The sequence below is a fragment of the Cryptomeria japonica genome, chromosome 6, assembly GCF_030272615.1.
Source record: "Cryptomeria japonica chromosome 6, Sugi_1.0, whole genome shotgun sequence".
In the NCBI taxonomy this organism is placed as follows: Eukaryota; Viridiplantae; Streptophyta; class Pinopsida; order Cupressales; family Cupressaceae; genus Cryptomeria; species Cryptomeria japonica.
Window position 1 is genome coordinate 434,954,017 of NC_081410.1, and position 27,204 is coordinate 434,981,220.

The following is a 27,204-nucleotide window of genomic DNA, read 5'->3' on the forward strand; positions in this document are numbered from 1 at the left end:
TGCTCTTTCTTTTGAAGAAAAGTTATTTGCAGAGAAGACTATGTTATAGCACCAGAGGCTTGGCCAAATTGGAGAGAAGGGTCTAAGCACCTTGAAAAATAAAAACCTTGTTGAAGGTTTGAATGATTGTAATCTTGACATTGATTTATGTGAGCATTGCATTATGGAAAACAAAACCATGTTCAGTTTTACTCGAGTTCTCATAAAACTTGTGGTGGTTTGGATCTTATTCATTTTGATGTGTTGGGTCCTGTAGATGTTCCTTCGATTGGAAAATCCACATATTATGTTTCATTTATTGATTATTTTAGTAGGAGGACGTGGGTATATTTTTTAAAGAGTAAATCTGAAGTTTTCAGTCGATTTAAAGAATTTAAAGCAATGGTTGAGTCATAGATTGGAAAGAAAATTAAATGTTTGAGGATTGGCGGTGAATTTTGCTCTAATAATTTTGATAGATTCTGTAAAGACTGTGGTATTAACAGATAGAAGACAACTTTGTATTCTCCATAGAAAAATGGAGTTGCAGAAAGAATAAATAGGACACTGATGGAGAAGGCTGGGAGTATGCTGAGTGGTGTTGTTCTAGAACAAAATATTTGGGTTGAAGTTGTTTCCACTGCTTGCTACCTGATTAATAAGTCTCCTACATCAGCTCTTATTGATAAAATGCATATGAAAGCATGGTCGGGTCACAAGCCTTCATCAAGACATCTTAGAGTTTTTGGTTGCGAGGCATATGCACATGTGCCAAAGGAGAAGCAGACAAAGTTGGAAAACAAGGTTGTGAGATGTATCTTCATCAAGTACAACTATGGTGTGAAAGGATACAAACTTTGGGACCCTGTTGCACAAAAGGTAATTCATAGTAGAATTGTTATTTTTAGAGAAATTAAGTGTCCTTCTGTTACATTGCAGCCAAAATAGACTAAAAAGGAATATATTATTCAATTTCCTTCTACACTTGAAAGAGTTAAATCGATACCCCTAGATAGGCAAGAAGTTGAGGATATCTTATCTAGCTCTGAATCTTCAGAAGAGGAGCAAGAACCTCCAACTCAGCTTGTTCGAAGGTCTACAAGACATAGACAACCACCTAAAAGGTATTCACCTGATGATTGGAGATGTATTTTTTCTTTGAATACTAATGTGGATAAATCGAAATGTGTAGAAGAGGCATTAGGTATGAATGATGCAAAATCTTGGAAGATTGTTATGGAAGAAGAAATCTCAGCTTTGAAAAAGAATGATACATGGGATCTTGTACCATTGCTTGAAGGATGAAAGTTTGTTGGTTGAAAATGGGTGTTCAAAAAAAATATTGGTTCAGATGGAAGCACCGAGAAGTATAAAGCAAGGTTGGCTGCAAAAGGCTACTCTCAGGTTGAAGGTGTTGATTATGGTGAGATATTTTCTCCTATTGCCAAAATGGCATCCATTAGATTTTTTCTTTCTATTGTTGTTGCTTATGATTTAGAGGTTGAGCAAATGGATGTGAAAACTGATTTCCTTCATGGTGATTTGGAAGAGGATATTTATATGACACAACCGGAGCACTATGTGGTGAAAGGTAAAAGTAATTTGGTCTGTAAATTAAAGAAATCCCTGTATGGCCTCAAACAGAGTCCTAGGATGTGGTACCATAAATTTGATACATATGTGTTGAGTTTGGGATTTGAGTGTTCTAAATCATATCACTGTGTTTATTATAAAACTGATAGTGATAATTTCCTGTACATTGCATTGTATGTTGATGATATGTTATTCATTGGTAAAGGGAAAGGTATGATTCTAGAACTAAAGTCTTAGCTCACTACTAAATTTGAAATGAAAGATCTTGGTGCATCGAAGCACATTCTTGGGATAAAAATTAGAAGAGATAGAGTGAATAGAAAGCTATGGCTAGGTCAAAGTAAGTATGTGAATTCAGTGTTATAGAGGTTCAACATGCAGGATTGCATAACATTGTGTGTTCCTTTTACAGTTAGAATGAAATTATCTATTGCAGATTATCCTACATCCCCATCAGAGATGGAAGACATGAGCAGAGTGCCTTACCAAAGTGCAATTAGAAGTTTGATGTATGTTATGGTTTGTACTAGACCAGACATTTCCCAAGCAGTGGGAGTTCTGTCCAGATATATGTCTAATCCTGGTACAATTCATTGAGATGTAGTCAAAAGAGTCTTCATATATTTGAAGGGTACCTCAGAGTATTCTTTGTGTTATCAAGGTAATTTAGTTGGATACATGATTTACCATGGTTATGTGGATTCATACTGGGCGGGTGATATTGATAGCAGAAGATCCACCGGTGCTTATGTGTTTACTTTATTTGGTGGTGCAATTAGTTGGATGAGAAAGCGATAGGCTATGGTTTCTTTGTCCACCACTAAAGTAGAGTATATGACAGCTACTCATGCTTATAAGGAGGCCATTTGGCTTAAGAGACTATGTTCATACATTGGAATAAAACAAGGAGCCATACCAGTTTATTGTGACAGTTAGAGTGCGATCTGCCTAGCTAAGAACCCAACATTTCATGCCCAGAGCAAGCACATTGATGTTTAGTATTGTTTTGTCAGAGATATGGTCAAAGATGGCAAGGTGAAGCTGGTTAAGGTAGAAACCTTAATTAAAATTGTAGATTCTTTAACTAAGGCCATGAGCACAAAGAAGTTCAGATGGTGCTCAGAGTCTATGGACCTCATGGCCCCTAGAAATTGATTTATTGTGTTGATACTCCCTTTGTTGTTGCAAGGTGTTCGACAAGTGGGAGATTTGTTGGGAAAATGGTGTCTCAACCTTGAATTTACATGAGGTTACTATTTATAGTAAGTTTTCATTTGAGCACAATATGATGTGAAATTATCCCCTAAGCTTTTGGTTGGATAGATAAGAATTTCGATAAAGTTACGTTGCAAGATCACAACTAGTTTTGAAGATATTAAATTTTCTATTTTGGAGGGGATCCAATGAAAGGTTTAAATTTAATTTTGAGGACTTTAGAGGCCCTGAAACACCTTGAAAATTGGGCGTAAATGGCATAACATTTTATGAGGTAATAAATAACTTCGTGAACTTTCTGGTGCTTCAAACAGTTCGTCAATCAGACACACAGTTCACAAGTTATGGCCTTCATAAATTTGTACTCATGAAATTGGAAATATAAAATACATCAGACACATAAATGAGTTGTAAAAGGGAGGGTCGCATCATAGGGAATCTAGAAGGGAGATAAGGTCGGCTACATCTTATTGGATAGTTTTATCCCATGGTTTTGTAATATCGTTTGATGGTTTCTTGTATTGTATCTCCTATATATGAGGTGCATTAGGTAGAGGTTGTGTGTAAGAGTCTTATGGCTATTAAGTTACCTCTGAATCTCTGATTAGTGGTACTCCTGCAAAGATTTTTCTTTGAAATTATATTGTAATCTATTTTGATTGCTGAATAATATATTGGGTGGCTTTTGGAGTGTGGGTTTTTTCTCCCGAAAGGGTTTTCCCCGCGTAAATCATTGTGTTATGGTTTGAATGTTATTATATCTATTTATGTTTTCTATAACTGTTGTGACGATCTATAAAAGTTTTTGCATTACCTTCCTCTCAAGGTTAGTGTAGTAAGTTGTTTCGCTACTTAAATTCCTTTCACCATATTCATTAAAGAGACTTCTTCTATTGAGAGGACAATTTTGATGTCCTATTGACTTATGATAGATATATTAAAGAGTTGGTTTGTAGATGGGCCCCACTCATTAAAGAGGGTCTTCGAAAATTGAAGAGATAAATTATCTCTTTGACCCACAAAGTGTAGGATGTAATTGGTTGGTATGTGGGTCCCAAAATGCAGCAAGTGTTCCATCGGGCTCAGATAAATGTTCTTCTTATCTCTTTGATCCTCAATGAAAGGTGACGAGAAAATGAGTGGGCTATGAATAATCTTGGGAATCAAAGGGACATTTATATGGTTGATTATGTGGCTTCTCCCCACTCATCATATGTCAAAGAGAGATTTCGATGGTCTCTTCAGTTCTAAATCTCTAAGAAATATGAATGTCGTGTCAAAAAAATAAAATTCAAATTTCACAGACAACTGTTGATTTCATGATCAACGATGAAGGTTCAAATTTGGGAAGCCAACTCCACTGGTAGTGATTGACGCGAGGTGTGTTTTTTATGGGCCAACTTTGACACAAGTTAAATTGATAATTTGCCCTCAATTGGTGATTTTTCTCATGAGCATACAAGATAGAGAAATCAAGTTCAAAAGTGTTGTAGAGAGACAATTTTAAGTTGCAGAGGTGACAACACCGTATCAAGTAAGTATCTCTAAGCTTGTAATTAAGTTTTGAGATATACTTTGTGGGAATTTGTTTAAGTGTTGTGCAGTAAAGTCTTGAGGTATGAATTAAAATTTAAGAGGATTTTTTGTAAAAATCGAGAATGGCTAGTTCTTTTGAGCCTAAGCCTAAGAGACGGGAAAAAGGAAAAACTAGACCTTGCACCTAGGACTAGACAAAAGCTAGAGTCTAGACCTAGGACCCTACACCTAGGTCTAGGCAAAACTAGACCCTACACCTAGGAAAAATTTAGACTCTAGACATTTAAATCAATATTTAATCGATCAGATGCTTGATTCATCCCCAAAACTTAGTACAAAGGTGAGCAAAAATGCGGGTGTAGAAAGGCTTGAAGATAAGCAGAAAGAGCTTGGGGATATCTTGACCCTAGATAAAGGATATGACATTTTCAGGTTCCATTATGCGAGGATACACATGAGAAGGTCTTCTTGCAACCCATGGAGGATGAATTTAGGGAAATTGGTGGTCCCAAATGTGTTTGTAAATGTGGAATTAATGAAGATAATATCAAGCAAGTATGACCCAAAGACTAGGGCAATTTATATCGAGGATGAAACTCGATTTTGCTCCATTGATAGGCATGAGATTTGCAATGTTTTTCAACTAGATGATACTATGGATATGAAGTTCACTAAGGGGGAGCTCTGGTTGGAATATAAGAAAATATATAATTATTACAAAAGATGGAGATTTCCCATGCATAGACCTAGAGATGAGAGGGGTAATATGGTATTGACTTGGTCAACACCTCCTTTGGGATTTGCGACATGTGCTTCCTCCCACCTCTCATGGATCCTTGTCTTTGGCCGCTCTCCTATTTGTTGATAGCTCGATCTTTTGGCGTAACAGCAACGGTGATTCCAACAATTGGTATTAGAGCATTGGGTTACGGGTTCGAATCCCAGGATGCCTCTTTCATTCAGTTGATGTGGAACCCTTGGTCAGTGCTGAGGGGGAGATTGTTGACTTAGGACCAACACCTCCTTCGGGATTTGTGGCATGTGCTTCCTCTTGCCTCTCATGGATCCTTGTCTCTAGCAGCTTTCCCATTCATTGATAGCTTGAGCTTTTGGTGTAATGGTAGCAATCATTCCAACATCTAATACAATTTCAACCCTTTGAGAATCCACCATACTTTGTCAATTTATTCACTGAATAATATAAATTTGTGATGTTTATGTAGCATGTCAAGTATTGGGTTGTGAGGCACACACAAACATACAATTGGCCCCCATGGTTTTGGTTGCAGATATTCAGAGCCCTAGAGCTCGTCCCTTTGACTATGTCCATTTTTGTGACTAAGAAGATTCATGAAGGACTTGTTGCTATTTATAAGAAGGATGATGAGATTAATTTCGAACACTATTATCTCTTGATGCACATGCTTTTATTTAAGGGTTAGGAACAAGGATTATGGAGAGAGCCCTCGAGGGTTCAAACTTATGATCGAAATGGAAACTGGTGTTGTGTGCATATGTGGATTGTTGTATGGGACAATAGATGTGAGAGAAATAACTCCATTGTGTTTGAGGATTTCTTTGTTAAGCCATTATGTTTATTATTTGGATATCATTATAATTACAACTTGTCTCTCGAGATTCAAATTGGTTCCTAAGGCCATAGGATTTTGACCCACAGAAAAAGATAAATCACAATTGGGGTGACTGGTATTGTACAAGGGATTGTAGTAGGATTAGAGTGTTTGCATTTGAAGGAGCAACTTATATGGCACCCAAAACTATGCTAGATAGGATGGCTTATCTTGAAATTGTAAGACAGATGACTAAATCTGATTACATTCATTTTCTTTTACATCATAAGCAATCATTCTTACTCACTACTCTATGTTTTAGATATTTTACAGCTCACTCTTCTCATGGATATGCACTTATTTCTGACAAATGAAAATATTATAATTTATCTCACACATATCCAAGGAGGCTCTTTGACCTTGAGGGTGTCACTACCATGTTTAGGGCCACTCAAATGTTGGGGGCTTACCTTCAGAGATATTAGGTTGATGATGATTTGTTCAAGAATTTAGCAGAGGAAGAGGCAATGACAAGGATTGGCATCTACAATAGGATCATGGTCGTAGAAAAGTGGAATGTAGTTCACTTCCAAGGATATATGGGTGCTTTTTCTAAAATTGAGGACCTAGAAAGGAGGGTTGAAATGATGATGCAACATAAGCTTGAACTTATATGGGGTGTACAAATTTTTATATCCGCTAGAATTGGGAAGCCTCTATATGAGCTAGAAATAACGGATGTAGAGGCTCAGGTAGTAACTCTTGTTGCTCATATATCCTCTCAACCAACCCCACAAACAACATTTACAGTTGATTTGAGAAGCTTAGAGGAAAGAGAGAGTAGTGGGGAAGATGAATATGAGAAAATTATATGACCCATTGTGCAAGAATATGAGCCTCCTCCTGAGAGGGAAAAATTAGAAATTGAACCTGCTGATGAATTATCTGATCACATAAAGAAACTCGCTTCAAATAAATTTGTCTCTGATGACAATTTTATTAGTTCTCATGAATTCAATGATTTTTCGATTGAGCATAGAGGAAAGGAAATCATTGAAAGAGAGAAGGACATCATTCCTAAATGAAAAATAATCAATTCAGGAAATCTCTCATAAAATAGAAGAAGAAATGAAGGATATGACTCCAGAAAAGGGGAGAGAATTGTTGCAAGAGGCTGGAGTGATGATTCTTCCTAGCTAGGATATTAGTTCAAAAATTGGAATTAATAGCTTCAGAATGAGAAAGAAAATGAATGTGAGTTTGAGTGTAGAGTTTGCTGATAAAATTTGCAATTGGTCTAGGTATAACCCTGATAATCAAACATTGTATACATGGGATCTATATCCACCTACCAGAGAGACATTATTAGTTGAGGACCCAAGTTAGATTTATGGACAACTTGTGGTAAACAAACTCAAAGATACAGATCCTATTGAATCATCTGATTTGATAGTTAATTCAACCCATTTCACCAAAGATCACATGCTAAAGTTGGTTAAGGAGAAGCAAATCTTGAACAAGGAAAATGAAGAATTGAGAGAGGAAAATGCTTCTCTATGGGATAAATTAGTACAGTCAATGTCTTCATACCATGATTTAGATGAACATGACCAAGATCTTCTCCAAGGACAAGCAGACGAGGCTTAATGGAGATAAAAGGTAGAAAAGGCACAAGTAAATATACAACAATTAAATATTGAATTAAAGGGCACCAAGTTCAATTTAGCTTCTGTGTTGCTAAAGGATAGATTTGGAAAAATGGTGCCACATATTGAGATTTCATGGTCTATCTATGTAAGGACTTACAAGGCCCTTCAAGAGCATAAAAGGTTGCAAGAAAATCTTGAATCAAAAAAGGAGGATGAAAGTGCATGGTCCTATCAGCAATAGTGTTTTTGATGAAATCGATAATTAGATTGAAAAACATGAAAGGTATCATAAGACATTTGTAGATGAACTTGATGCCTTTGATAAGATTCATAATTTGTTTATTCCTTATTTCTTCAATGACCAAGGTGAAATTAAGGAGCAAGAAGAATGGAGGAATGAAGTTGCATGGTCCTATCAGCAACAATGTTTTTGATGAAATCGATAATTGGATTGAAAAACATGAAAGGTATCATAAGACACTTGTAGATGAACTTGATGCCTTTGATAAGATTCAAAATTTGTTTATTCTTTATTTCTTCAATGACCAAGGTGAAATCAAGGAGCAAGAAGAATGGAGGAATGAAGTTGTTGAACTACTGCCCAATGCTTTGAATCTTGTGAACAATGAAGATAAAGTTGTTGATAGTACATGCAGCCAGTTGGAGATGATGATCTCTTTGGAAAATGCAATGAGGACTATCAATGATAGTACAGTCACCCAAATTGCCCAAGAATACAGAAATCATTTGTCTCAACTGAATATGTTCTTATTAAGAATGGTATAACCACTATGGATACAACAACATCAATAATGTTCTAATTTTAGTTTTTCCTTTTTAAGTGGGAGGTTTTTATATGAATAATTCTCTAGTTTTGAATTTTTGAATTTGCACTAGTAGGGCATGAAGTTGCCGACAAGGCAGTAGAAAAAATTAAGCTTACCATTCAGTTACTTCAGATAAACACCTTACTAGGCCAGGTAGGTCACAAGTGGTCTATGGAGCCATCAACAAAACTGAATGCAGTTGAAGATGAAGAGGATATTGTCAAGTGCCCTTGTCAGAAGTTTTCTCAGCCATCTTCTTTTTCTTGCTATTTAGTTATCAATTATGTCCACCTGGTTGCAGAAAAGAGACCTTGTATCCATGCCCTTGCTTCAAAATCTGATCTGATTTGATCTCTTTCTTTTAGTTGTAGTTTCCTCAAGTGGCTCACAGAGTTTCAAGGCCTTGCTAGAGAATTTTGGCAATAATTAAAGGGAATCTTTTATGTTGTTTCATTTGGCTTGGATCTTCTTAGCATTCTCTATCCTTATAAAGAGAATACCATGGCCTGATGTACTTCTGAAAATATTGTATGAGGATAGCATAGTAGAATAGTGTTAGTCCAAGGTATTAAGATAACATGTTTTAAGTTGTATGAGTCTTTCTTGATACAATAACAACTCAGTATCATGGGATTTAGATCGTTATCAAATATATTTCGAGTTTATCAATCTATGGTTTATGTGTTTGTGTTACTTTTTTTTATCTTTCTTTTAATGAAAGAATTAAAGTGTCGAAAGAAATTAACAGTGAGTGTATGAGTGTGATTTAGATTAATAAGCATGATTTGATGACAATATCTCTTAAGTATTAATATAAAGAACTGAGTAATTGTTTATTAGATATTGGTGTTCTATTAATTTAAGTTACTGAGTTATACATTATTGTTTATTTGGACTTCAAGAAATGAGGAAAAAGACTTTAAGGTGCAAATTAGAAGATATTGATCATAATGCTGAAATTTCAAAGACAAATTATGAGCACTTGCGTAGAGAATGCGTGGCCAAGAATAATAAATATTTATTGCATCTTGGTTTGACAAATAGGAAAGTTGTAAATCCACTAAGTGATATTATTTGTTTAATAGTGTTTAATTAAATTTTATAGGCAAGATCTTTATGTATATAAGACATAATATGATATTTGTTTTCTTTTATAGGCAAGAAAAAGAGTACAAAGAAAATACAGAGAAAGAAAAAGGAAAGTAAAGATATAGTGCTACCAATTCATGGAATCCAACATATTTGTGACTCAACAAATTTAGTTGGTGAAAAGAATAGTTGCGATGATGTGCAACCTAATATAGCTTCATATGGTGATGTGCATACTGATATAGCACCACATGGTGATGTGCAGTTTGATATAGCACATGGTGATGTGCAGTTTGATATAGCACATGGTGATGTGCAATTTGATATAGCACATGGTGATGTGCAACGTCTTGATGATCTCTTAGCACAAAGTATAAGAGAAATGATTGAAAAACATGAGAACAAAGAAAACAGTAAGTTTGTAGATGATTTATTCAAAATTAAAGGATGTGTTTGAAGTAAAATATGTGGAGATCGATATTGATCTACCTACTTATGCCACACATAATGTGGCCAAGGAGCATGAATTTCTGATTAATGTAAGTCATGAAGAGATATTTCTTGCATCTGGTGTGCCTCAGAGTGCACCTATTGCATTTACAACTTTTAATAGAACTAGTGGTAGTGGTTTAATAGAAGACGTTCCAACTTTTGTCAAAAGACAAAGATTGATTCAAGATTTGTATAGTTCTACAAAGAGGAATTCAAAAGAAAGAAAATTAGAAGGCAAGAAGTTGTTCTTGGTTAAGTATCGAGAGATGGTGAGCCCATTGGGCTAAATGCTGTAAGGTGGGCCTCTGAGTTGGGTGTAAGATGTAGGGACCATTTGGATATTTGCAAATCAAATTTTGTAGAGCAATATCCATGAATTGTGGAAAATGTTATACAAAAAATGGAAAATTCTTTTGAGACTATTGGTGGACAAATCTCTATAAAATATTACAAGCAAAAGATGAGACTTTTCATGAACAATTTTAGATACAATCACAAAAAAACAATCTTGGAAGGAAAAGAGTGGTTAGACTCCGCTCTATCTCCCGAACAGTGGGAGGCATTAATGAAAGAAAGTTTTCATTCTGAAGAATATTTGACAATGAGTAACAAAGGCAAGACAACAAGACATAATGTGAGGGCTGGATATACATTTGGCCAAGGCAGGTTGCAGGCCAAAATTGACAAATTTGGAGTAAGTGTATGGATTTTTGGTTCAATTTACATTATCACTTGTTTTAATTTTTTATTGAACTAATTATATGTTGAAATTCACATTCTATTATAGGAGGAAAACAGTAATAGAGAAACAAGTGCAAAAGAAATTGCCAATTATATGGCAGAACTAAATCCTAGTAAATCTGGATGAAGTCGAAGTTTACTTTGACAACAAAGATTTCACAACCATCTGTTAGATGACTAGTCGTAAGAGCCTCTCTAGATCATGTCAACTCAAATGAAGAGTACCAACATGTAATAAGTTGCATATACAGTCTCACTAAGAAAGTTTCGCAGTTGGTTGCATCCATTAAGCCTATAGTTTATGTATGGAATGACCATAATTCCATGGATTCAGATGAGGTAAGAGGCTCTATCAATCTCATTTATTCTTGTTTGGCAATTTTGTATACAAATGCCTCTTAATATGTAGATTGAAATCTGAGCATAGGAGAATCCAGCCCTGTTTCATTATTGTTGGCATGATCCAGAAATTTTCTTTTGGACAAATGTATAGCTTGCATTCTTTACTTGACTATTGAATGCTTTGTATACTTTTTTGCATGATGGTTAAACTACATGAAAATAAATTTTATCAAAGCAGCACAAAAATGAAAACACATTCATTTCAACAAACCTAGTAATATTGTAAGTGATCATGATGAACTAGACAAGAATGTGCACCACAATCATAGTTGTGTTGAAGTTGAGGTAATATAATAGTTGTTGTCAGTTATGTGTCCCAATGTTTTGTAATTTTTCATGCTTAAAATGATCACAACAACGACACAGTTATTTTTGGAGTTTTTTAATTCCCAATAAAATGTTCCAATTAACTGCAACTCTCTTAGATTTATTTTTACTTTTTTTTCCTGCCTTGTAACTTGTAGTTCATGCAGTACATAACACCTTAGATTAGTTTTTTTTATGTTTTATTTGTAATCTAATTTCTATGCATTTGAATGGCATGAAGTTTTGCAATGTTTAGAACAAACATTTATCTTCTTTAAGTCTACTATTTTTAGTAGTTTGAATGAAGGCATTCATCTCTATTTATTTGTAAGCAATTCTTGATTTCAATAAGTTGTATGTGTTACATTTTATCTTTGTCTTGATGTATGCAGAGTCTAATTCAGAGCAGTTTTTTATGAAAGTGTTTATTCAATTCTTTGTTTATGAAATTGTTAAATTTTATTTCTGATTATATTACCAACATAGTATAAGTGTTATTTTGTTTAAATCCTTTATTTTTCTTGTGGACAAAAATTTATAGCTTTTGCATTCTTTACTTGACTTATATGTATTATTGGATGATAATTAAATGACATGTACAATTATACGAAAACACAACAAAAAGAAAAAAGGCCCTATCAATACACAACTTCATGTCAATATTGATAGTCATGATTATATTGAACTCGACGAGCGTATGCATGATATTCATAGTAGTAGTGGTGTTGAATTCAAGGTGAGTGCTATGAAACCACATGCAAGTAACTACCATTCAAGAAGTTAGAATAGTAGTGAAGTGTAATTAGCTAGTATACATATAAGATTGTGGAAATAAGGGAGAACATATAACTTATATATGGAAGTTTAGAGCCTAGTTGTAATAGAGTGCATACATAGATTTTGACAATGCATTAGTCTATTGTGTTTGGGGATGTCATGGTCCTCGGTTAGGGGACTTTGATTGCCAATCCATGTCTCTTTCTAGAGTACTCTCAAATTATAGCACTATTGTAGTCTTGCCCTCCATTTGTTTGTACCTTGCAATGAGTTAGTTTTCTACATTTCAGAGTAAAAAGTTACTTCTTTGTTAATCAACAAAAAAAGTACATACAAAAACCAATTTGTCATTTTTTAGTTTCTTATAAATATTTATCGAATGTTTATTTGTGTGTTATCAAATGTTTTATATCTCAATATGATGTGTAGTTTTTTTGTTTTTGCAAAAATGTGTTGAGAAACTCCAAGAAGGGGATAAAGTTGTATGCTGGAAAATGAGGTGACGAAAATGAACAAGTTGGATTCAAAAGACCCACACACGAATGAGAATCTTGGTGCAAGTATATGAGCTGATTCAATCAGTTCAACTTCCCAAGGAGTGTCCCATTGTTCTCTTTCTCACAGGATCCCTAAAGTCAATGTTTTGCTCTCAGATCATTGAGCAAAGTGGCTTAGGGATGACAACTCCAAGAATGAGTGATGTTTAATTTATATGCATGAATGCATTCTAAGATGTATGATATTGAAACTATGATGACTAAGCTAGCATAAAAAATGATGATATTATAAAAGATTAGCAAATTTATCCTAACATGATATATTAGTCTCGCATGAATATTCTATGATATAAAAATGCTTCTAAATGCTATTATGATGATTTAACAAAGAGAGGATAAAATGCTTAGTAATTAGACTATAATGTAGATGCATAAAAGATTGTTGATATGAAAAATGAGGAATAAGAGCTCTATTAATAGGGAAAATAGGGCAATGGATGGTCAAGACTAAATAATCTTAACAAGGACCAGAATTGAAATTTAAGCAATCCATGTTTACAATTCTCGCCAATGAAATGGTGATAATTGTAAACAAAGGGTTGCTTGAGAAGAGATGTAAGAAGCATTAAATGCTTGAGAAGACATGAAGGTTATCCTAGGAGGTAAGGGTTAAGGTTAGGTTAGGGTCATCCATTGGATAAAGCTTTTACCCAAGGGGCAAACTCTTGTGCAAGGGTTAATAGGATAACCAAGGTTAAAGCCATGAATGCTCGATGAGACCCTTGGGTTAGATGAGGGTTAAGTTAGAGAGAAAGTCTATAACCATGCAAGAAGGTTAAGTTAACCATTAATGGTTAGGAAGACTTTGAGGGTTAACTTGTTGAAGACATAAAGCCTTTAATGCATTTCAAAGACTTTGGAGGCTTTAAGTGTCTTCTCTTTGCTTAGAAATGTGACAATAATTAAGAGATGAATTATGCTAAATTGGAAGTGATTAGAAGAATCTAGAAGGGGTTCAGGAGGCAAGTGGGAGATGTAAGGAAATGCAAGTGGATGGAGGAGGATTTTAATTAAAATAAAATTACTTTATTTCAACAAAATAGATGCAACTTTGCATAAATACAAGTGGGGGGTTTTAAATAAATAAATTAGGTTTATTTATTTGCAAGGATCAATTTAATTAAATGTAAATTTAATTAAAAGGGGAGAAAGGGGAATTAAATAAATAAAGTGATTTATTTAATTAAAGGCTAGAAAAGGTTTAGGGTAATTTAATTAACTAAATTGAGTAATTTATTTAATCAAATAGATAAAAAATGGAGAAATTAATTAAATAGAATTTAATTAATAAGGGGAATGGGGTTAAAATAAATATTAAATATTTATTTAGGAAAGTGGTCAGATTTAAATGTCTACATGTTGCCCCTCTTTGAAGTGGTGTGTGTGCACATGTTGATTCAATTAAAATTTACCGGATATGTTGTCAAAGTTTGATCCATATGATGTTGTGTGTCGAAATGTCGATATGATGCCCCAGATTTGATGAACAATATTGATGAGAAATCGATATGAAGTTGGTGTCGATATGAAATTGATTTAAAATTGATGTCAAGATTCGATATGATGCCCCAGATATGAAGAATTGATTTGATATGAAAAGTCGATATGAAGCTAGTGTCGATATGAAACTGATATGAAATTAATTTGGAGATTTGATATTATAATGCCCCCTCGGGAGATAAATTGAGAAAATTATGATTTTCGAGGCAGTGGCGTGATGCGGATGATTTTTTATTTTTATCTGTCGATAAATTTTAAAAGGGATATTGAAGAAATGGGGAAGACTAATGTGGGCATAGCGCGTACATGCCCCACACAAGGTAGTGTTGGTATGAATCTTGAGTGTCGACATGGGTCAAGTGTTGATATGTTTCAAAGGTCGATATGGGTCAAACTTGATTGTCGATATGAGTCCTGATTTGATATGGATCTTGATTCGATATGGGTCTTGATTGTCGATATGGGTCTTGATTCGATATGGGTCCTGATTGTTGATATGGGTCTTGACTTGTGTTACCTTGTCATTCGTCCCTCATAACAAGAGTGAGTCGCCTTGCAAAAATTTTAGTTGAGTCTTTGTCTTGTCAAAAATTTGTTGGTTCAATCCCTAATCCTCCTGTAAATCATTTCTAAGTCCTTAGCATTACATTTCAATGGTCTGTTGAACCTCTTGAACCCCTTGAACCATCTTGAACAGAGTTCTTAGTGTTCATTTAGGTACCGTAGGTTCTAAGTTGTGTCTAAGACATTTTCGGGCTAACATTCACTTAAGTGTTGTGCAAGTGATATGTCATATATTGTTCAAACAGTTCATTCAGTTCGAGCAGGTTCATACAGTTCAAACAGTTCAGGGAGGTTCAAACAGTTCATTCAGTTTGAGCAGGTTCATACAGTTCAAACAGTTCAGGGATGTTCAAACAGTTCAGGGATGTTCAAACAGTTAAGTGGTGTTCAATTTGTTCAATGAGGTTCAAGGTTCAAGCTCTGCAGGTTTGATTTTATGACAGTCATATAGAGCCGCACACAGTAGCTCATATCTTTTTACTCAGACATCATTTTTGAAATCACTCTAGTTAGGATGGACAAAACTAGGTTTCGGCCAACATATCCAAAATTGAGAAAGATCCAACGGTGGAAACAAAAGTTATGGCCCCCATACCAAGATAGACTTTGATTGTCACAAATATTTTCAGCCCGCCCAGCATATTGAATATTTTCATCTTGGTTTAAAATATTCAAGTGCCACCTATCCAAATATTATTATAAACTTTAGAGAATTATATTTCTAATGTTTATAAGTATTTTATGTTATTAAAAAAAGAGTAATGGGGAAAGTGAAAAGCGTAAGTGAAAAGGTTTTTCAAGATTCGGTTATAAAACCGAATAATGATCTCATGTAGCTATTTATGGTGAAATGATTGAAAGCTTCTTTTTCTTTTCTTCCAGCAGCCTGTGGGTGGGGGAGATTAGATTTTTATTTGTAAGGGAGGAGTTGAAGCTTTTCTAAGAAATGCTTTGTAAAGAAAATATCAATCTTTGAGTTGATTTCCAGACATGAATAAAAATGCAGATGATATCTTCAATCTTTGTGTTGCTGATATTCTTCTCATGACTGTAGCTGGTCTTTGAACCTTTGCGGTTATTTATTAATGTATTTTCTATTATAATCAATTGTGTATGTGGATTTATTACAAGTCAGTGTGCTTGGAAGTAAGCCATATTGGAGCAACGACTTTCTCTCTTGGTTTTTAGTCTAAATGCTATCCATAAGTGCAAAAAATTAAACTTTGATTTAATGGTCTTCATTTATATTTGTTTTGTAAGTCTTTGGCATTCATTTTCATGGCTATGGATGAATGTTATTTTCCTTTATTGCTTTCTGGTTAAAAGCATCTCAGCAATTTAATTCATTGTAAATCTTCTAAGAGGGAGCTGTACCTCTCAATTCAGAGGAAGATTATCACTTCATTGATAATCTATCCAACTGTTAGTACTTTTTGTCCTTCATTCTGGGCATTTTGAGTTTATTTGTATAGTTATCTTCCAAGGACAAATTTGTTCACTAACAACTTGTATCATTGATTTTCCTTTGGATCAACATGTGGTCACACATGTGTATGATGATATGATATGGATGCAACGATTTTGATTTTGATGAACTATATAATATGTTTTTAATCTATTTGACTTTTGCAGATGATGATGCAGATGATGTGATGTGTGTGTTTTTTTATTTTTATGATTACATGCTTATATGATATTCGCAATGATACTATATGTTTAGAAGGTGATATGCAGATGATGGTTGGATTTGATGAATGCAGATATTTCTAACACATTTTGTGTGTTGTGGAACAATATGATCTAGCTTTCTACATGTTGTCGATATGATATGCTTATGTATGGGGATAATGATATGATCATTCATATGGATTAGATTGATAAGATTGAGGTCAACTCTGGTTTTAGGAATGACACCTCTTGTATAAGACAAAGATGATCAAAACATCTAGTTTTAGGAATGATATATCCTGTATAAGAGCTGATCAAAATGTTTGGTTTCAGGAAAGATAAATCATGTATAAGACATGATAGAATGGGTTGGATGAATGATGAAGATATGAAAGTGAATAAATATTCCATGATGATGTGATATATATGCATGTGATGGATGCAATGATGAATGCGACTAGATGATGATGATGAGATGCATCTTGAAAATGAGATGTATGCTATGAGATGTATCTTGAAAATGAAATGTATGATATGAGATGTATGATAATGATGATGAACTGATACTAATGCAAGATTTAAAGAATGATATGCAAGCAACTAAATGCAAGGTTAAAATGATATACAACTAATGCAATATTAAAATGATATGCAACTAAATGCAAGATTAAAATGATATGCAACTAATGCAATATTAAAATGATATGCAACTAATGCAAGATAAAAATCATGTGCAACTAATGATCACTTTAATTATGTCGTTGATCAATTTAATTAAATGTAAATTTTAATAAAAAGGGAGAAAGAGGAATTAATTAAATAAAGTGATTTATTTAATTAAAGGCTAGAAAAGGTTTAGGTGAATTTAATTAACTAAATTGAGTAATTTATTTAATCAAATAGATGAAAAATGGAGAAATTAATTAAATAAAATTTAATTAATAAGGGGAATGGGGTTAAAATAAATATTAAATATTTATTTAGGAAAGTGATCATATTTAAATGTCTACATTTTGCCCCTCTTTGAAGTGAGGTGTGTGCACATGTTGATTCAAAGAAAATTTGCCAGATATGTTGTCAAAGTTTGATCGATATGATGTTGTGTGTCGAAATGTTGATATGATGCCCTAGATTTGATGAATGATATTGATGAGAAATCGATATGAAGTTGGTGTTGATATGAAATTGATGTCGAGATTCAATATGATGCCCCAAATATGAAAAATTGATTTGATATGAAAACTCGATATGAAGCTGGCATCGATATGAAACTAATATGAAGCTGATTTGGAGATTTGAAATGATAATGCCCCCTCGGGAGATAAATTGAGAAAATTATGATTTCCAAGGTAGTGGCGCGATGCGGGATGATTTTCGATTTTTATCTATTGATAAATTTTAAAAGGGATATTGAAGAAATGGGCAAGACTAATGTGGGATTAGCGCGTACATTCCCCACATGTCCGCCGAGTTAAAATGAGGAATACTAATATGGGCATAGCATGTACATGCCCCACACGTCCACCAAGGTCGCGTTGGTATGAATCATGAATGTCGACATGGGTCAAGTATTGATATGTTTTAAAGGTCGATATGGGTCAAACATCATTGTCAATATGAGTCCTGATTCCATATGGATCTTGATTCGATATGGGTCTTGATTGTCGATATGGGTCCTGATTTGATATGGGTTCTGATTGTCGATATGGGTCCTGATTCGATATGGGTCTTGATTCGATATGGGTCCTGATTGTCGATATGGGTCTTGATCCGATATGGGTCCTGATTCAATATGGGTCCTGACTTGTATATTGATTTTCCTTTGGATAGGCATGTGGTCACACATGTGCATGACGATATGATATGGATGCAGCGATTTTGATTTTGATGAACTATATGATATGTTTTTAATCTATTTGACTTTTGCAGATGATGATGCAAATGATGTGATGTGTGTCTTTTTTATTTTTATGATTACATGCTTATATGATGTTCATAATGATACTATATGTTTAGAAGGTGATATGCAGATGATGATTGGATTTGATGAATGCAGATGTTTCTAACATGTTTTGTGGTTTTGTGTGTTGTGGAACAATGCGATCTAGTTTTCTACATGTTGTTGATATGATATGCTTATGCATGGGGATAATGATATGATCGATCATATGGATTAGATTGATAAGATCGAGGTCAAGTCTGGTTTCAAGAATGACACCTCCTATATAAGACAAAGATGATCAAAATGTCTGGTTTTAGGAACGATATATCCTGTATAAGAGTTGATCAAAACATCCGGTTTCTGGAAAGATACATCATGTATAAGACATGATAGAATGGGTTGGATGAATGATGAAGATATGAAAGTGAAGAAATATTCCATGATGATGTGATAGATATGCATGTGATGGATACAATGATGAATGTGACTAGATGATGATAATGAGATGTATCTTGAAAATGAGATGTATGGTAATGATGATGAACTGATACTAATGCAAGATTTAAAGAATGATATGCAACTAAATGCAAGATTAAAATGATATACCACTAATGCAATATTAAAATGATATGAAACTAATGCAATATTAAAATGATATGTAACTAATGCAATATTAAAATGATATGCAACTAATGCAAGATAAATATGATACGCAACTAATGATCACTTTAATTATGTCGTTGATCAATTTAATTAAATGTAAATTTAATTAAAAAGGGAGAAAGGGGAATTAAATAAATAAAGTGATTTATATAATTAAAGGCTAGAAAAGGTTTAGGTGAATTTAATTAACTAAATTGAGTAATTTTTTTAATCAAATATATGAAAAATGGAGAAATTAATTAAATAGAATTTAATTAATAGGGGGAATGGGGTTAAAATAAATATTAAATATTTATTTAGGAAAGTGGTCAGATTTAAATGTCTATATTTTGCCCCTCTTTGAAGTGACATGTGTGCACATGTTGATTCAAAGAAAATTTGTTGGATATGTTGTCAAAGTTTGATCGATATGATGTTGTGTCGAAATGTCGATATGATGCCCTAGATTTGATGAACGATATTGATGAGAAAACGATATGAAGCTGGTGTCGATATGAAATTGATATGAAATTGATGTTGAGATTCGATATGATGCCCCAGATATGAAGAATTGATTTGATATGAAAAGTCGATATGAATTTGGTGTTGATATGAAACTGATATGAAATTGATTTGGAGATTCGATATGATAATGACCCCTGAGGAGATAAATTAAGAAAATTATGATTTCTGAGGCAGTGACGTGATGTGGGATGATTTTCAATTTTTATCTGTCGATAAATTTTAAAAGGGATATTGAAGAAATGGGGAAGACTAATGTGGGCATAGTGCGTACATGCCCCACACATCTACCGAGGTAAAATGAGGAAGACTAATGTGGGTATAGCATGTACATGCCCCACATGTCCACCAAGGTCACATTGGTATGAATCCTGAATGTTGACATGGGTCAAATGTTGATATGTTTCAAAGGTTGATATGGGTCAAACTTGATTGTCGATATGAGTCCTGATTCGATATGGATCTTGATTCAATATGGGTCTTGATTGTCGATATGGGTCCTGATTCAACATGGGTCTTGATCTGATATGGGTCCTGATTGTCGATATGGGTCTTGATTCGATATGGGTTTTGATTCGATATGGGTCTTGACTTGTATCATTTATTTTCCTTTGGATCAGCACGTGGTCACACATGTGCATGATGATATGATATGGATGCAGCGATTTTGTTTTTAATGAACTATATGATATGTTTTTAATCTATTTGGCTTTTGCAGATAATGATGCAGATGATGTGATGTGTGTGTTTTTTATTTTTATGATTACATGCTTATATGATGTTCGTAATGATACTATATGTTTACAAGATGATATGCAGATGATGGTTGGATTTGATGAATGCAGATGTTTCTAACATGTTTGTGGTTTTGTGTGTTGTGGAACAATGCGATCTAGTTTTCTACATGTTGTCGATATGATATGCTTATGCATGGGGATAATGATATGATTGGTCATATGGATTAGATTGATAAGATTGAGGTCAAGTCTGGTTTCAGGATTGACACCTCCTCTATAAGACAAAGATGATCAAAACGTCTGGTTTTAGGAACGATATATCCTGTATAAGAGCTAATCAAAATGTCTGGTTTCAGGAAAGATACATCATGTATAAGACATGATAGAATGGGTTGGATGAATGATGAAGATATGAAAGTGAAGAAATATTCCATGATGATGTGATAGATATGCATGTGATGGATGCAATGATGAAGTGATTACATGATTACGATGAGATGTATCTTGAAAATGAGATGTAAGCTGCATCACTATCATAAATCTTAAGTTGTGATTCACAGGGCCCCGCCCAATTCTATGGGGCGTACATTAATGGCGAAGGTAGCTCGATTGAGATGTATGATACTAATGATGAACTGATACTAATGCAAGATTTAAAGAATGATATGAAACTAAATGCAAGATTAAAATGATAAGCAACTAATGCAATATTAAAATGATATGCAACTAAATGCAAGATTAAAATGATATGTAACTAATGCAATATTAAAATGATATGCAACTAATGCAAGATTAAAATGATATGCAACTAATGATCACTTTAATTATGTCGTTGTCATTCCCATTAAGTCCCTTGTTTGTGCTATGTTTGTCATCATTGAGCTTTTGATATGTTGAAAGTTTAATACAAGCATCATGGTATAATTGGACCATAATGACCTGAGTAAAACTTACATGGATGCTTGATATTGCAAGACGACACAAGCGTCGAGGTATAATTGAACCAAGATGACCTGAGTGGTGCTTGCGTAAAACAAACAAGAGTTAACCATTTGCATGTGCAAAGTGGAAAATATCTTCAATGATATGTTTCCAATCATGTCTCCAGACAAATTTGCACCATACGAATGATCTCCTCACAAACAGAAAACCAAAGAAAATGTCAGATTCCTTCGTTGCTTCTCTATTGCCAATTTGGCATTAAGTTGTCATTGATGTCAACTGGTTTGGCAAGGTCACTGGTAAGTAAGAAGTGGTGATCAGTATGATGGCAATACGCACGAGAGTGAGAAGATAGAAGGAAGGCTACTGGTACACATGACTTGTGTCATCTATCAGTAAATAAGTCTTACTGGTAAGGCATAAACCGGGATGAAGGTTGTTTGTGTGTTATGAAGGCACAACAACTGGTGACGAGTACAGAGAGGATGTTTGATGGTCATACCGGTAAGATAAACTATACCAATAGTCAACCTTGGTCGACAAAGAATGTCAAACCGACATAGTAATCCAAGCAGAGGTGGATGTTGACAAACATGATAGCTGGATGCCAAGTGGAGGTATTGCATAGGTCGGTGGAGTGTGCAACGATGTAACAAATCTATCAGCAAGTCGGATTTAATGAGGAACCCACAAGTCACAGAGGATGCCAGAGGATTTTGGCTCGAGGTAGGCAACCTGGAAAAGCAACTACACTAATCCTGCAAGAAGATTTGATCTTCGTACTTGTTAGGTGAAGGAAATAGCAAATGCATTTATGGTGAGTGACAGAGAAAAGCAGAAAAGTATGGTGCAGAACTCCAGATTTAGAAAATGCACATTGGATTATGCAGCTCTGTTGGTGATTGATCGATGTCATGAAGATTATCCCTAGAAAATCTGATCAAATCAAATAGTATTCGGATCGAGTTGGAGAAGGAAAACCTAACATGACAGTGTTTGAATGCATTCTTGGCGGGAATCCATGATTATAAATACATGAGATCGAAATAGAAAATGTTGATTCTTATGGAGAAGAAGAAGAGTAAAGAGAGCTTGAGTGCAGAGAAGAATCATCTCCCTTAGAATTTATTCTAAGTAAGTTGTAGAGTGAGTCAACAAGAAAACCGGTGAGAGGGTTTAACCGACAGTGATAGAGTACCGTTATAACTATAGCAAGTTCAACAGTTGAGAAAACTAGTGTAGTGTGATTGTTCAAGAAGGCATCCAAGTGTGACACAGTGAGTTGAGAGACTGTGATAGAGAGAGGGAGAGAGAGAGAGAGAAGAAAGACCAAGAATCAGAGAGTGATCTCATAACTGACAGTGTGAGATCTAGTAAAGAGAGAAGACTCTCAACCGACAGTAACATATTTGATCAAGGGTTGCAGAACTCATTTGTAACAAGAAGCCATAACTGTATCTAAATTGTATTTCAATATACATCACCACATTGGAGCTTGGTCCAGGGGTTGGTGCTCCTTGGGTTGGTGCCCTAAATCAATAGGGGTTGGTTCTCCTTGGTTCAGTGCCCTAAATATTTGTAATTCAGTGTTTCACTTGTGAGGCTGGATTGGAGCAGTAGTCTCCAACAACATTTCTCACCGAGCTTTTTCCCATATTGGGTTTTCCTCGTACATCTAGTGTTGTGAGTTGAATTTGTGTGATTGTCCTTCTTGGTCTCCTCATTTGCTTTACTGGTTTGATTGATTAGTGCTTAAGTTAACAACCGGTATTCTCAAGTTGCCTTAAAAGTGAAAAGAGTTTAGGAACCACGAATTCACTCCCCTCTCAGTGGTACTTTGTGTTCAACAATTGGTATTAGAGCATAGGTTCCCGATTATTTATAAAATTTGGGTAGATTCTAGACTTAGAACACGATGGTAATAAACGAGTCTGCTTCCTCAAGAGCCCCCATGTTTGATGGATCCAACAATGCCTTTTGGAGCAGAAGAATGGATACCTATATTTCCTCTCTTGGTTTTGATGTGTGGATGTTTGTCAAAAGTGGGTATACTGGCTCCCACTGATCTAGATGCCAAGAAGGAGTATGAGAACAATGCAAAGGCCAAGCATACTATCTTGAGTAGGTTGTCTGATAATGAGCTTGTCAAGATCATGCACTATGCATCTGCCAAGGAGACCTGGGATAAAATACAAAGGTTATTTGAAGGAGATGCAAAAGTCAAAGAGGCCAAGCTACAAGCACTAAGGGGCCAACTTGAGGGCATTAAGATGAAGGATGATGAAAATATTGCAGACTACCTTCACAAATTTCATGAAACTATGAATACCATCAAAGGACTTGGAGAAGATATTGCAAATGAGATCCTTGTCAAGAAGGTACTTAGGTCTCTTACACCTAAGTATGATACAAAGGTGTCTGTCATAGAAGAAGCCAAGGATCTGAAGATCTTTACAATGGATGAGCTATTTGTCTCACTAACAACTTATGAGATGAAAACAACTAGTGATGCTTCCTTAAGGAAAGAGGCAGTGTTCAACACCACCTAGAAGGGAAAAAATGTGCCCATAAAGCATCCAGTGAAGACTTTGATGTAGAGGTAGCAAACTTTGTCAGAAAACTCAAAAGAGGATCTGGCAAGTATAAAGGAAATCTACCACTCAAATGTTTCAACTGTGGTAAAGTTGGACACTTTTTTGCAAATTGTCCTTATAATGAAACCGGTGGAAATGAGCCAAGAGGGTTTAGCAAATATGTTGGCAAAGATAAAGAAAGAAATGTCTACCGGCAAGGAAGAAGAGGTTACCAAAAGTAGAACAACCTTTATACTATTGAAGATGATGCCACAGATGAAGAAAGTGTGTGAGAGGATGACTACCATGAGAATGACATAAAAGTTAATCTCTTTATGGCACTTGATGAACTGGTTGGTGGAGATGAGGAAGAAGAGGATATTGAGGCTGAAGTGGATTTAGAAGGAGAGCTTATAAGTTCTCTTGAGGAACTGAATAAAACAAGAAGAGAACTCAAGAAGGTCAAGCATGTTGCAGTAGATGAACAAGGTCCCTTGAAACAATCCCTGGATGAGTCCAGTCGAGTTATATCTGGAAGAAACTAAGAGGATAGGTGAAGCTACATCCTCTGATCTGACGAAGAAGGAAAAGGAGAATCAAGATCTGGAAGTAGAAATAGCAAAGCTCAGAAAGGAGCTTGAAGAAAGTAAGGAAGAAATAAAAGTGAGGAGCAAATATGAAGGTAGAAGTGAAGCCTTAGACAAGATGTTGAGCAAATATAATCAATCCAAAGATACCGGTGACTTAGACTTTGAAGAAGGTCAAGGTTCAAACAACAAAGACACATCCGATAAAGAAATAAAGTTCACCTCTTCAAATGAAGGTGAAGAAAAGAAGACATTCACTATAGGCAAGGATACCAGTAAAAAGACATCTGCAAATGTTGTTGGAAATCGCCACACAAACCGATATACACAAGCAATGAACCAGAGGCCACACTCATTGTATCAGCATACAGATCCAAGGAGAAATGCAAGAGTTGACCATGAAGGATTCACCAAAGTCAACAACATGAAGGGAAGACCCCCAATGAGGCATTTCTTTGCAGGACCAAGGCAACCTAACCGATATGTTTCTAACTTTCATGGTTACTGTTACCGATGTAACAAATTTGGGCATAGAATAGCTTACTGTAGATTAAATAATAAGCCCTCTATGAGTTATGAAAGTAAAAATCCATTTAATGCACTCTGGGATATGAATGTTGTATGTTATCAGTGCAATGGATATGGTCATAAGAGTTTTGAATGTAGGAAGAATAAACCAGTGCCCCACAATAATTTTAAGGATTTATCTTTAAATGAAAATGTGAAATACTATAACTTTCAAGAGTTTGGACACATATCAAGGTTTTGTAAAAACATGAAGATCAAGTAGAAGAAGACAAATCCTAATCAAGAACCAGTAGTTGAACCTAAGCACAAAATAGTAGCTAACAAGAAGAAGGAAACCAAACAGGTATGGGTTGAGAAAGAAAAAGAAAAAGAAGAATCAAGTCTGATAGTGCAGACTGCCTTGCATGCTGAAAGGAAAAATTTGTGGGTTGTAGATAGTGGATTTTTCAACCACATGACTGGTGATAAAAAGAAAATTATCAAACTTGAAGACTGGAATGGTGGTTTAGTAAGATTTGGAGACAACTCATCCATCAAAATAAAGGGAAAAGGTACTCTAAGTATCTATGGAAAATTGAAGGCACGCGATGTATATTATGTGGAAGGCTTAAAGCACAATATGTTGAGTGTGAGTCATATGTGTGACAAAGGTTATAAATTCACCTTTGACTCAACCAGTTGCTAGATAAAGAAAGATAGTACTGGTCAAGTTGTGGCAGAAGGAAAGAGAATAGATGGAAATATTTACAATCTGAAGGAATGCTATGAGTCCCAATGCATGTTAAGACATGTTGATGAAAGCTGGTTGTGGCACCGAAGATTAGGCCACATAAACTTTGATAACTTAGTTATAGTAAGCAGAAAAGGGGTGTGTGAGGAATAATCCACCTATCATCAAACTGGTAAGCACATTTTGTGATGAATGTGTGAAAGGAAAGCAAACTAAGATGAGTTTCAGGACAAAAGAGCACAACACCTCCAGACCAATTGAAATTTTGCATATAGATCTGTGTGGTCCAAGTAGGACAAGAGCACTTGTCGGTGAAAGATATTTTACGCTCTTTATTGGTGATTACTCAAGAATGACATGGATCACCTTCCTACAAGATAAGTCACAAGCATTTGATAGATTCAAGATCTTTGGAAGATGGTGGAGAAAGAAAGTGGGTGCAAGTTAAAATGCCTAAGATCAAACCGGGGTGGAGAGTTAACATCAAATGAATTTGAAGATTATTGTGAAAAACATGGAATTAGAAGGCAATACTCAGCCCCTAGGACACCACAACAAAATGGTGTGGTAGAAAGGAAGAACATAACAATTAAGGAGATGGCCATAACTATATTAAATGAGGCCAGTCTTCCAGACACATATTGGAAGGAAGTTGTTCATACTACTACATATACCTTGAACCAGGTTCAATTAAGAACAAACAACAGAATGACACCTTATGAGTTGTGGTATGACCGAAAGCCATTAGTCAAATACTTCAAAGTATTTGGAAGTAAGTATTTTATCAAGAGAGATATGGATGGTCTAGGAAGCTTTGACTCTAGGAGTGATGAAGTAATCTTCCTTGGTTACTCATCTAACAAAAAGGCCTACAAATGCTACAACAAAAGACTAAGAAGAGTCATTGAGAGTGTGCATGTAAAAGTTGATAAGGATATGCACAAAGGAAGTCAACCACAAGTGAACCGATATGATGATTCCAGTGATGAAGGTGAGGAAGGTCAGTCAGACAATGAACTAGAAGAAGCATCCAAGAAGGCTCCCAACTAGTATGTGCAGTTGAATCACCCAGAAGAGAAAATTCTAGGAAATAAGAGTGATGGTGTGCAAACTAGAAGAAGACTCGCCCGAAATGATGAACAAGTCAACTTCTGCCTCATGAATGAAGTAGAACCTAAAACATTCAATGAAGCCAACAAAAGACAAGAATGGATGGATGCCATGGAAGAAGAACTGCAACAGATTGAGAAGAACAAAACTTGGGAATTAGTCCCTAGACCGGAAGACAAGAACATCATTGGAACTAAATGGATCTACCGGAATAAGATGAATGAAGAAGGTAAAATTGTTAGGCATAAAGCTAGACTTGTATGAAAAGGATACTCTCAGGTCGAGGGAATTGACTTTGAAGAAACATTTACACTAGTAGCTAGATTAGAAGCAATTAGAATGTTTCTAGCCTTCTCTGCCTACAAGGGTTATAAAGTTTATCAGATGGATGTAAATTTGCCTTCTTGAATGGAAATTTGGAAGAA